General features: G+C 44.3%; 1 protein-coding gene across 1 annotated transcript in view; it reads left to right on the top strand.

Moving 5' to 3' along the window:
* Positions 1 to 12,006, top strand: part of GRB2 (growth factor receptor-bound protein 2) — a 59,663-nt gene that overhangs the window by 16,836 nt on the left and 30,821 nt on the right. The window lies entirely within an intron of this gene.

Genomic DNA, 12,006 nt, shown 5'->3' with positions numbered 1-12,006 from the left:
TCCGGGGCAGGCGGGAATCGAACTCATGCGGAAGCGGCTTCAGATTCTCAGTGCTGTGCTTTAACCCGCTGCGCCACCAGGGAGGGTCCATTTTTCCTTTTAATACAGGTTTTTATGGCTTTACATTTCCCTCTGAACTGCACTAGCTACATCCCATAAATTTGTTTCTGTTTTCATTCATTTCAAAGTCTTTTCTAATTCTCCCATACCACCCCTTTTTTTACTTTGAACAATTGGTTATTTAGGAGTTTGTTTTACTTTTCACATATTTATGGATTTCTCAGTATGCCTTCTGTTGTTGATTTCTGTTTTAATTCTATTGTGCTTATAGGGTACACTTCTATTTCAGTCGACTTAAATTATTGAGGTTTTGTCCAAAAGAGTGCTCTGTATACCTGAGATGAATGTTTATTCTGCTGATGTGGGGGAAGTGTTCTACAGATGTCTGTTGGCTATTTTTTTCTCGAATGCCATCATAGTTTTAGAATTTTGATGATTCTTAAGACTACTTATTCATTATCCTAGCAACAAAATTATTGAGTATTTCCCAGGTGAAGGGTGCTGTGTTTAGTGCAAAAGATTCAAGATATGAATACTATTTAGTAACACCCTGTTTTTAGTGGTAGGCACTGGATACTGTGAATGAACAGGTGTGAGTATGGAATTTTTCTGAGATAATTTAGAAATACTCATCACTGCTTTGTACATTCAGATAGGCCTGACTGATTGAGGATTTCTGTTGCTAACATTAGGAGAGTTTCCTATCAACCCTGAAGAGTTGTTCTAGAACACTTAAACTGGGAAGGGAGCATTGCAGCTATAAAGGTAGGTGTGAGCTATATGCACAGCTTGCTCGTGCAGGAGCTTTACAGTAATTTGGACACTTACACATTTATTTTATTTAATATTATTTATTTTCACATCAGTCTTCATTTTGTACATTTTTTATCTCAGTTGTAATCCCCATGGACTTACACTTTTTTAAAAAGATTTATTTGGCCCTCCCTGGTGGCGCAGCGGGTTAAAGCGCAGCACTGAGAATCTGAAGCCACTTCCGCATGAGTTCGATTCCCGCCTGCTGCCTGCCCCGGAGGAGACCACATGGCGGGCCAGACCTCTCCTGTCCCGCCCGCTGCTTCCCTCAGCAGTGTACTTCGTCGATCTGCCTGTTCTGCTCCCCACTCTGTCTCTGGTGAAGCCTCTCACCGCCCCTGAGCCTCTGGCCTGTACCCTAGTTCTGTATGAATAAATAAATAAATCTTTAAAAAAAAAAAAAGGTTTTTTTGTATTTATTCATACAACCGCTGGGGTACAGGCCAAAGGTGCAGGGGCGTGAGAGGATTCTCCAGAGACAGAGTGGGGAGCAGAACAGGTGGATCCACTGAAACATACTGCTGAGGGGAGCAGCAGCGAGACAGGAGTGGTCTGTCTCCCCATGTGGGTCACTCCCTGGCTAGGGATGGGACTCAGGCCTCAGTGACTGGTGATGGCTGCATAGTGCTGAGACTTAATAACCCCTGTGCCACTAGGGAGGCCCAGGATACTTGCACATTTATTAAAGACTTTTATAAGTACATTTAAACCCCAGCCTCATGCCCCTGCCACCACCAATCCACCCTTTAAGATATTTTATGAAAACAAATTTTTACCACATGCTTGACTTTAGAAAATATTGAATAGCAATTTCTTTCTTTCTTTCTTTCTTTTTTTTTTTTTTAAATATTTTGTTTATTTGTGCATATAGAACTGGGGTACAGGCCAGAAGTGCAGAGGCGGCAAGAGGATTCACCAGAGACAGAATAGGCAGCGGAACAGGCAGATCAGTGAAGTACCCTGCTGAGGGGAGCAGTGGGTGGGTCGGACAGGTCTGCTGCGACATGTGAGTCACCTCCGGGGCTGGGGCTTGAATTTACACTGAAGCAGTTGCTGCCAGCTTGCGTGCTGCACCTTAACCTGTTGCACCACCAGGGAGGGCTATGAATAGCATTTCTAAGTGAACTTTTAACTGGAACTTTCAATGTGTTGAAAATAGCACAAACTTAATGCCAGTGTTTTTCAGTGTCTTCATAAATGGAAGGACTAAGACCTTTTATGTTCTCCATCATTAGACTGTTAAATGTGTTTAATAGGTGTGTATAGTACAGAGTGGTAGATAACCTAAAAGTCGTTCTTTACTATCTAGATGGTAGTTTCGTTTCTTTTTCTTTTAATTTATGCATACAGTACTGGGGTACAGGCCAGAGGTGTGGTGAAAGGATTCACCAGAGTCAGAGTGGGGAGCTGAACAGACAAATGGAGTAAAACACTGCTGATGGGAGCAGCGGGCATGACAGGAGAGTTCTGCCATGCCTTGTGAGTCATTCCCTGGCCTGGGATCAGGGATCGGACTCATACACACTTTTTTTTTTTTTTTTTTTAAGATTTATTTATTTATGAATACAGAATTAGGGTACAGGCCAGAGGTGCAGGGGCGGTTAGAGGCTTCACCAGAGAGAGTAAGGTGCAGAACAGGCCTACTGATGAAGTACACTGCTGTGGGGGGAGCAGCAGGCGGGTCAGGAGAGGTCTGCACACCCTGTGGGTCACCTCCAGGGCGGGGGATCGAACTCATGATGAAGTGGCTTTAGCTTCATAGTGCTGTGCTTTCACCCGGTGCACCATCAGGGAGGGCCCTCATACACTTTTAATAATAATTCAGATGTAAGTATGAAAGCTCCCCAAATCATTGTTCTGTCCACAGCAGGCAGAGTGAGGTCCTTTCAGCCAGGATTCCTGATTCTTTTCATAAGATAAAAGTAAATCCATTACAGCAGTTTTCCTGAACATCAGTTTTTAAACATGGATCTTAAAATGACTTAATTTTAGAACATATTTAGATTTACAAAAATATAACAGAGTTCCCATATACCTCACGCCCATTGCCCCTATTGCTAACATCTTATATTTGTACATTTGCCAACAATCAATGAACCCATGCTGATATATTATTATTCACTAAAGTCCTTATCATTCAGAGCGCTTGTTTTTTCTAGTGTCCTTCTTCCTACTCTGAGACCCCACTAGGACACCCCAGCATATGGTCCTATCTCCCAAGGCACATCTTGGCTGTGGCAGTTGAATGTGGAGTCAGAAAATCTATGTAAATACTTAAAAGCTTACTACTTATTCTTTTGGTTCTTTGATAGTTCTTAATGACGGTATATTATAAAGGCTTACGAGTTGGTGTTCATTTTCATGTGGTGGGAACTCATGACCTTTTACGGTTGGCCCACGAAGTGTTTGGCCTCTGTCTGCGTGGTATTTGCATACTGCTCTTGAACGGCACTGTTCATGAGATGGCCACTAGTCATTTGCTTAAACCCAGAATTCCATGCTCAGTTCTCTATTGGCTGGCCATATCTGAAGTTCTCGCTAGCTGCAGGTGGCCAGCAGCCACTATATCCGGCCATGTGGACATAGGACATTTACATCATTGGAGAGAGTTTTTTTGGGACACCACTATTGTGGTATGTGTATGTCTAGGGAACTGTTTCTGTTGTCAGTGTTTGGGTTTCACTTTGAAGTGCCCCTTTGCCCGGTGGTTGCTCCAGTCTTTGGAAGTGGGTGGGGGGGGGGAGTTGAATGCTGCCCTGGGCTAGTAGAATTGGGGTACGGTGTTCCTCTTTTCCATGAGTTATTCCTTGGTGCACTGTTTTCCTTTCCTTTCCCTGTGACCCCTTGAGTTCCCAAACCCCTTTCTGGTGAACTGGGCTTAGGTGGGCCCCTGCCCAGAATTGTGTCTCCACTTGTAAAATAGAAGCAGCAGAAGGGTGGAGCCCCCGGCTGCCCCCTCAGACGTCACGTCCAGCGCTGCCTTCTCTGCTTTGGTCTCGTGTCACTGGATGTGTGACGTAGTCTTGAACTAAATGTGCGACAACAGTGTCCGTGGCAGGGAGACGTGGGCAGGCTGAGTTCTGCAAGCCAGAATTGTTTTCTTTCCAGAACTTTGTTTTACATAAATAATCTGAGGCAAAGTACCCTTATTGTGGAGTCATTTTGATTCTTTGTATTAATTTGCACCCAGATTTTGCAGTTTAATACCCTCACCCCAAACGCTCTGCAGAGTTTTGCTATGGACGTTTTCGCCAGTTGGGTAATGGGCCATGTGGTCTTGGTGACTATATTTACGCAGTGCTGGCTGGTGCTTAGTGGGCTGCAGGCTTTTCCCACATATCTGCCTGTCGCCTATCAGGTGGTCGCCAGGGTCCTGTCCCTTTTGTCTGGGATGAACCGTGCCACTTTCTGTTCTCCCCTCATTATATTGTGCACGTCGGAGTTCCAGAAGTCTCTCCCTCCCTTGGGTGCCCTCCCCGGCCTCTTAGTGCCATTGTTGCCTCCAGCCACCAAGTGTGTTTCCCCAGATTTCAGGGGATTCTTGCTCCTCAGCCTGCTATTCAGCCCAACAACCTGGTCAGGCAGCATCGTACCCACACCAGGGTTGTCCAGCGTGGTCTGAATCCAGACCATAGTGGGCTCTTTCCCTTCCAGCAGATGTCTCAACGGTCATCTTACTTCCTCAGCTGTTTTTGGTTTTATTTAGGTGCCATAGACCAGAAATAGGAACGCTTGAATTCATGTTATAGTTTCTTACTCCTTTTTTTTTTTTGTCTCCATCTAAGTTTTGAGGCGACTCTGCTATATGCTTATGCTCTAGAGATCATTTAGTTGTTTTCTTTTTAAATTACTGTCCAAAAAAACATTCCCCATTTCCTCCAGGTTTTTCCTTTTTTGGTCATTTATTCTATCCATGGTGGCATTTTATTTCAGCAGGTAGTCTTTAAGTATATGAGGAATATCATTATAGAAGGAAGCTCAGAAGCCTTGGGCTTTGAATTTATCCTTTATTTAAATGTATAAGAAAAAAAAATTCATTGGTCTCTGAGGAAACCCTGATGACTTGTTCCAATTTACATAGTTCACACGAGTCACGGCCTTGGAGTTAGTGCCAGATGACAGCTCTGCAGGGGACTGGGTGACAGGAGGAGTCTCTCCTTATCTGACAGTCTCTCCTTACCTGGCATCTCTCAAGTTTACTTTGTGCTGAAATTGAGGTGGGTTGAGGGAAGAATGCCTTGTTTTTCAGTCTTTGCCAGAACGCTTATCTTCCTGACCACTGCTTGGAGTCTTAACTTGGGCCCCAGCATCCAGGGATGCTTTCTGACCTCTTATTAACAACACAGCTAGAACAGGCGGCTTGGTGGTGCCAAAGAGCGTAGTCAGTCTGGAACGAGGCCAAACTGAACAAGATCCTGAGTCAGAAAGAACAAGTGGTACAAATACTCTTAGTCGGTCTGGACAGTCTTCAGGGGCAGGCAGATCTGACCAGCTTCTGAAAATGTGTTCACAGACTGACATTTCATTTCTTATAGGCCCTCTGGGGAAGGTTTCAGTCCAAGCATTTTTTTAAACAATGTGCCTGTAGGAGCCTCCCAGTCAGCGTAGGGGTGAAGTCTCAGTACTATCCCCTTTATGGGGATCCCCAGCGAGGGAGTAACCCACATGGCACAGCAGGTCTCACCTATCTCCCCGCTGCTCTCCTCAGCAGTGGATTTCACTAGATCTGTGTGTTCTGCTCTCCACTCTGTCTCTGGTGAATCCTCTCACCACCCCCACCCTCCCCCCACACACACATCTCTGACCTACATCTCAGTTCTTGTATGTATAGATAAATAAAAAGTTAAAAAGAAAAAGAAATCACTGTTTTCAATATATAAAAGACATTAAGTAATTTTACTATATCCCACTTCAACTCTAGTTGTACCTTGATGTAAAATGAAGAGATTATACATTTCTGAGTCTTTTTGCAGGCTATATATAGGTCACTAAACAATTTGAGTGTGTTTCAAGGAGACAGTCAGTCTTAAGTAGAAACTTAAGATTTGGCGCTGTGTGCCTGTGTATGAATTACATCTTTTGATTAAACATTGATGTAGAAAATTTATAATAAAATAGAATCAAGTGTAGTCATTGTGTGCACTAAGTAATGTTAGGATCGAGATTCATGGAATACCACGTGAAACGGTAGCCACCATCTGAGTAATCACAGCCTTCTAGATGGGAGGAGATGAGGACAGAGATGGACTGGAGCAAGCACTGCCTTACTTAAGCTTTCTTGTGGGGAACAACAGCTGGCTTTGGGAGCTCGCTTTGGTCCTCTCAGCAGCCTGGTGAGGGCACTTTCAGATACGGGAACTGAGACTTTAGAGAGGTTAAGAAACTTGTGTAACATTGCCCAGCTGACCAGGGCAGCGCGTTTGAGCATAATTTGATCCGGTTCAGATTTTGATCTGTGGGCCAGTCACAGGGCATGCATTTTCAGATAGGTCCTGGAACAGTGAGCGTTTCTGGAAGATTACTCAGAGTCGGGGTGAAAGATGTGGCACAGGATGAAGAGCCTGAGCTGGAGCCAGGCTGTCAGGGTCAGACTTTCAGCTGTGCCATTTGTCATGTGTGACACGGGGCAAGTTTTTAGATTACTTTGTGCCAGAATTCCCTCACTGGATAAATGGGGATAATAATAGTACTTAACTTCATCAGATCGTTGCAGGGATTAAAGTCATCAAAATAGGTAAGCACTTAAAATTGCAAGTAATTCAATATCAAAGTAGGTTGTCAGCTAGTTATCAAGTAGGAAGCTGTTTTGTTACAGTCAAGTTCATGAGGTAAGTTCAAGGGATAAGAGAAGAGGCAATATATTACAAGGAAAGAAATAACAGAATTGCACAGGAGATGCAGGTGAACGAACTCTGAGGCTGGGGAGGTCCTGGTAGGAGTAACAGAGGGAGGAAAAGGCTGAAGGCTAAACTGTAGGAGGAAGGGTGACTGACAGTACTATGGGTGCTTTAGGCTCAGCCACTGCTGAAGTGAACAACAGTGACCGGACTCAACTCGTCCTCAAAGGGCGACTTCTTCCTGCAGCCTCCACAGCTAGCAGCATCCTGAACATTGAAGAACATGAGTCACCCCACCCTCCTGCTCAAGGCAGTTATTTCACCGCCTCTTTTAAAACAGTCATAGATGGGATTATGGCCGTTGTGGCAAATGCTCAATTTCATTGCCATAGATTTTTTAAATAGGTTACAGTACAATTTAATTTTTAATTTTATGACTGATGGTAAGAATAGTGAGGGCCTATAAATATGAGTCGACTGAGAATCCCACATCTGAACCTGGAGTGCTGGGCACTTGTGGGAACTTCATGTTCCCCATCAGCCCTGTTGGGCTCCTTCCATGGTGGGCTTAGGAGGAGAAACCCACCAGAAGTCAGAGTGAGCCCAGGTTAAACAACTAATTCACACACAGAATGCTGAAAGCCAGGCAGCCCCACTTCTGTTAACAGTGCTGCTGATTGTCATGGGGAGGCGCTGTGCTTGCCTCCATTTCATCAGATCTTGTACGATTTCTGCAACCCTGGAATACACTCAGAATGTGACGAGAAGCCAGTTTCTCCACCGGGGCTCTGTCACACACAGGTCTGTGTCACACACAGTTTGCCTGCCAGTCAGCGATCTGTGTAATCACTGATTGAAGAACTACTTGTTGAGTTGCTGTTGCAGTAACTCTTAACCCACTTCCAGGGTCATGTTCTTTTTTCTTTTTTAACATTTATTTATGCATGGGAAAACAGGGGTGCAGACCAGAAGTATGGGGAGGTGAAAGGATTCGCAAGACAGAGTGGGAAGTTGAACAGGCGCTGCTGCTGCTGTAGAACAGTAGAACAGGATCTACTGAAGTACACTGCTGGAGGGAGCATCAGGGAGACAGGAGAGGTCTGCTGTGTTGTGTGGGCCATTCCCTGGCCAGGGATCAAACTCAGGCCATAGTGGCTAGAGATAGCTTGATCGTGCTATCTCTATTTGTGTCTTTAATCCTTGTGCCACCAGGGAGGGCCTCTAGGGACTTGATTCTTTGAACATTTATTAAATGCTGTGTTCTCTCTGTTTTGTTTTATAGTAGGATAAGACAAATGTTGAGGCAGTTCAACATTAAAATAAAACAATTCCTGCCTTCTAAGAATTTACTGTTCCTTTATCCTAGGAATTTATTATTTGGTTGCTTAGAAATAACTGATACAGGGCCCTCCCTGGTGGCACAGTGTGTTAAAGTACAGCACTAGGAAGCTTAAGTCACTTCCGCATGAATTTGATCCCCGCCTGCTCCAGTAGAGATCCACATGGCGCGGCAGACCTCTGCTGACCCGCCCGCTGCTCCCCTCAGCAATGTACTTCATTGATCTGCCTATTCTGCTCCCCACTCTGTCCCTGGTGAATTCTCTCACCCTCTGCATCTCTGGCCTGTACCCCAGTTCTGTATGAATAAATAAATAAATCTTTTTTTTAAAATGATACAGAAAGTTATGTTTAAATATAGTGACATAAAGTGTCCAGGATGGTAGCTGGCATTATAGTAGCTGTACATCTGATAGGTGGTATTATAATGTTGATGTTCACTGTTGAAGACATCATTCATCCAGACAGGGTTGCTTTGGGGGTTATAGGTAGGGAAATAAATAAAGAGAAGCGTTGCTCCTGGATGACTAAGATTCAGACAGGTGTATACAGAAGAAAACTGTGTTTCAGATGGTGGCATTATTCTCAGGGGGTTGGAGTGCAGATGAAATGGGAGTTTCAAAGATAATAATCAACCTGGCAGTCTTTTTTTGTTATTATTTTTTATTTATTTATGTATACAAGAGCTGGGGTGCTGGCCAAAGGTATGAGGGTTGAGAGGCTTCACCAGAGGCAGAATGGGGAGCTGAACAGGCAGATCTACTGAAGTACACTACGGCGGGGAGCAGCAGGGAGACAGGAGAGGTCTGCTATGCCCTTTGGGTCACCTGCCTGGCCTGGGATTGAACTCGTGGTACAGTGACTACAGATAGTTTCATAGTGCTGTGCTTTAACCCATTGTGCCACCAGGGAGATCCTGGCATCTTTTTTGAAACTAAAAAATGTATATGGTAGCTCCATATCAGTATCCAAATGTAGTCCAGTGTATTTCCCAGAAGTAATCACTTTGTATTTCATTGTATTTCCTTCTAATTATTTGTCCTGGATTTTTAAAAAGTAGTGGTAGTGTATTTGAAATTACTTTTTAAAAACCTCCCTATAAATGGCCTGAGCTTACCAGTCAAAAGATAGTGTTTGAGTGGATTTCAAAACAAATGTTCTACCTTCTGTTGTTTACAAGAAACTCATCTTACCATTAAAGACAAACATAGAGTTACAAACTAGAGGACAGTTAAGCAAAAGTCAACCAAAAAGAGAAAGATCTATGTATCAGATAAACAACATAGGCAAATCTCTAGGTAGGCTAACACACACACACAAAAAAAGAAATATATTACTAATCTGAAAATGAATGAAAATACAGAAAGGGTGTGCAATGGATTAAAGTGCAGCACTGTAGAAGCTAAGCCCACTGCTCCCCTCAGCAGTGTACTTCATCAGTCTGCCTGTTCTGCTCCCTACTCTCTCTGGTGAATTCTCTCACCGCTTCTGCACCTCTGGCCTGTACCCCAGTTCTGTATGCACAAATATCTCTTTAAAAAAAAAGAAAATAACATCACAGCACAGAAATACAAAGGATTATGAGATGACTATGAACAACTGTATGCCAATAATGGACACATTCCTAGGATGAAGTGTAGTTTACCAGGAGGAACCCAGGAAGGTCAGATGAATTGAACAGATGATTGCCAACATAGAAATAGAAAAGGTAATTAATAAAATATTCCAGGGCCTCCTTGGTGGTGCAAGGGGTTAAAATGTAGCACTATGAAGCTGTCTGTAGCCACTACAGCATGAGTTGGATCCGGTTAGGGAGTGACCCACAGGACACAGGAGGCATCTCCTGTCTCCTGCTGCTCTCCTCAGCAGTGTATTTCAGTAGATCTGTCTTCACTCTACTCTGTCCCTGGTGAGTCCTCTCACCACCCCCAACAGCTCTGGCCTGCACCCTGGTTACTGTATGCATAAATAATTTTTAAAATCAACAATAAAAGAACACCAGTGGACATCAGTAAACTTCCCAAGTGCTCTGAGATTTAAGAGGAAGGAGGGCGGGAAAGGGACAGGACAATATAAGGGATGTGCTAACCATTGTTGTATACATATAACAGACCATGCCACTCATATATATCGGTATGTTTTGGTATAAATAATCAAAAAATTTCAGAGGATGGGAGTTAACATAGCTTCATCAGGGCTCCAGCTCCTGTTTTTCATAGTGCTGCCTTATTCCACGTTAGCTGTGTGGCAAGTATGGTTTTCCTCCTGATGAAAATGTCTATCTGCAGGGCCCTTGACCAGGGGAGGTGGACTAGCATTGGAAGAGTTGGTGGGGCTGGGGGGTGGGGGGGAGTCAGTCCCACTAAAGCTTCATGGCTGCTACATAGAGCCAGAATAGAGGTTGAGGAGACCATCGTCTGCTCCACCCAAGCTATTATAAACTCTAGTAAATAACATTTGTAACAGCTGCAAAGCATCTTAGCCTATGACTGTACCATAATTTATATAACCATTGCATTCCTGTTGGATATTTTAGAATGTCCCCCCCCCTCCCACACACACACACTGTTCTCAGTAATGCTTAGGTGAAGGCCCTATGTTTATGTAGTTTTTAGGTAATGATTAATTTAGAAGTGTTTTAAAGGAAGAATAAGACTTGATGCCATGACTGAGGGAAAAGGGAAAGGAGAGTACGGCATAGCCATTGCAGCACAGTGAGTTAGAGATGGACACTTGGGGTGCCCACGGTGTTGGTTTTAGCATGTTACATGAGGCTAGGTCCTCTGATTGCTCATCTTTTGGTGTTCTGGTACCCACTGGGTTTTGTTTTGTTTGTTGTTTTTTTCTAGTTAGTCTATATTGACCTATATGTACACAAGAACTGGGTTACAGGCCAGAGGTTCAGGAGGTGAGAGGATTCACCAGAGACAGAATAGGGAGCAGAACAGGCAGATGGACTGAAACACACTGCTGAGGGGAGCAGAGCAGCAGGCGGGACAGTAGATGGTGCTACCCTGTGTGGGTCACTCCCTGGCCGGGATTGAACTCGTGCTGCAGTGGCTGCGGACAGCTTCATAGTGCTGCACGTTAATGCCTTGCATCACCAGGGAGGCCCTAGTCCCTATTATTTTTGAAGACTCTAATTTTACTGATTCCCCTACCCCACACACTCCTTGTTTTCTTCCTATTCCCCACAATCCTTTTGTGCTCCTATTTTGAGCTTTTTCACCTTGATGAAGATGGTACCAGATGTTCCTTTTCAAGTCATCCCAGTCATCACCAACACAGCTGTTACAGCAACATCACCTCAGCATAACCTGCCCTGCTGTCACCTTACAGTCTTCTGTTGAGCATCTGTTAAAAATAGGTGGCTGGTTTATTCTGAGTAGAAGGATAGCTTAACTTTCTGTACCACTACTTACAGCTCAGTAGACTTCACTAAAATAAGATACAAAATTTCTTAAATACAAGGCTCTGCCCAGGCAGACTTAATGGAGCACATCTGACTTGGAGGGGTTTTGTTCTAGTTTGGTTCTGAGACAGCTCGGAGCAGGAGACCTGGTGTAAAACAAGCTGCCAGCTTCTGCTGCCCCATGGACTCCTTCCACTCCCCATGGACGTGGGAGCATCTGGGCAGACAGCAGAGGGAGCTGCAGGAGGACCTGGCCGCATCTGCCCGCTCTGAGGCTCTCGTGTTCTCTGCACAGTGATCTTTTGACCCTAGAGCTGCCAGAGAGTGTCCTAAAATAAAGATGCCAGGAGCAGAGCAGAGGCTTCTGAGACTAATTTGATCTTACCTTCTGTTTCCTTGGGCTGCCACCAGAAGTTTGGGAGTTAGGGTCAAAACTGCCAAATAAAAGGGATTTTTTAAATAATACAATAGTTTATTTTTCCATCATTTTGTGCCTTTCTCCATCTGAGTTGTCAGCCCCGTGGGCTTCCTGTCACCAGATCACCT

The sequence above is a fragment of the Condylura cristata genome, unplaced genomic scaffold, assembly GCF_000260355.1.
Source record: "Condylura cristata isolate star-nosed mole 26May11 unplaced genomic scaffold, ConCri1.0 scaffold00038, whole genome shotgun sequence".
Taxonomy (NCBI): domain Eukaryota; kingdom Metazoa; phylum Chordata; class Mammalia; order Eulipotyphla; family Talpidae; genus Condylura; species Condylura cristata.
This window is presented reverse-complemented; position numbering and strand designations above follow the sequence as displayed.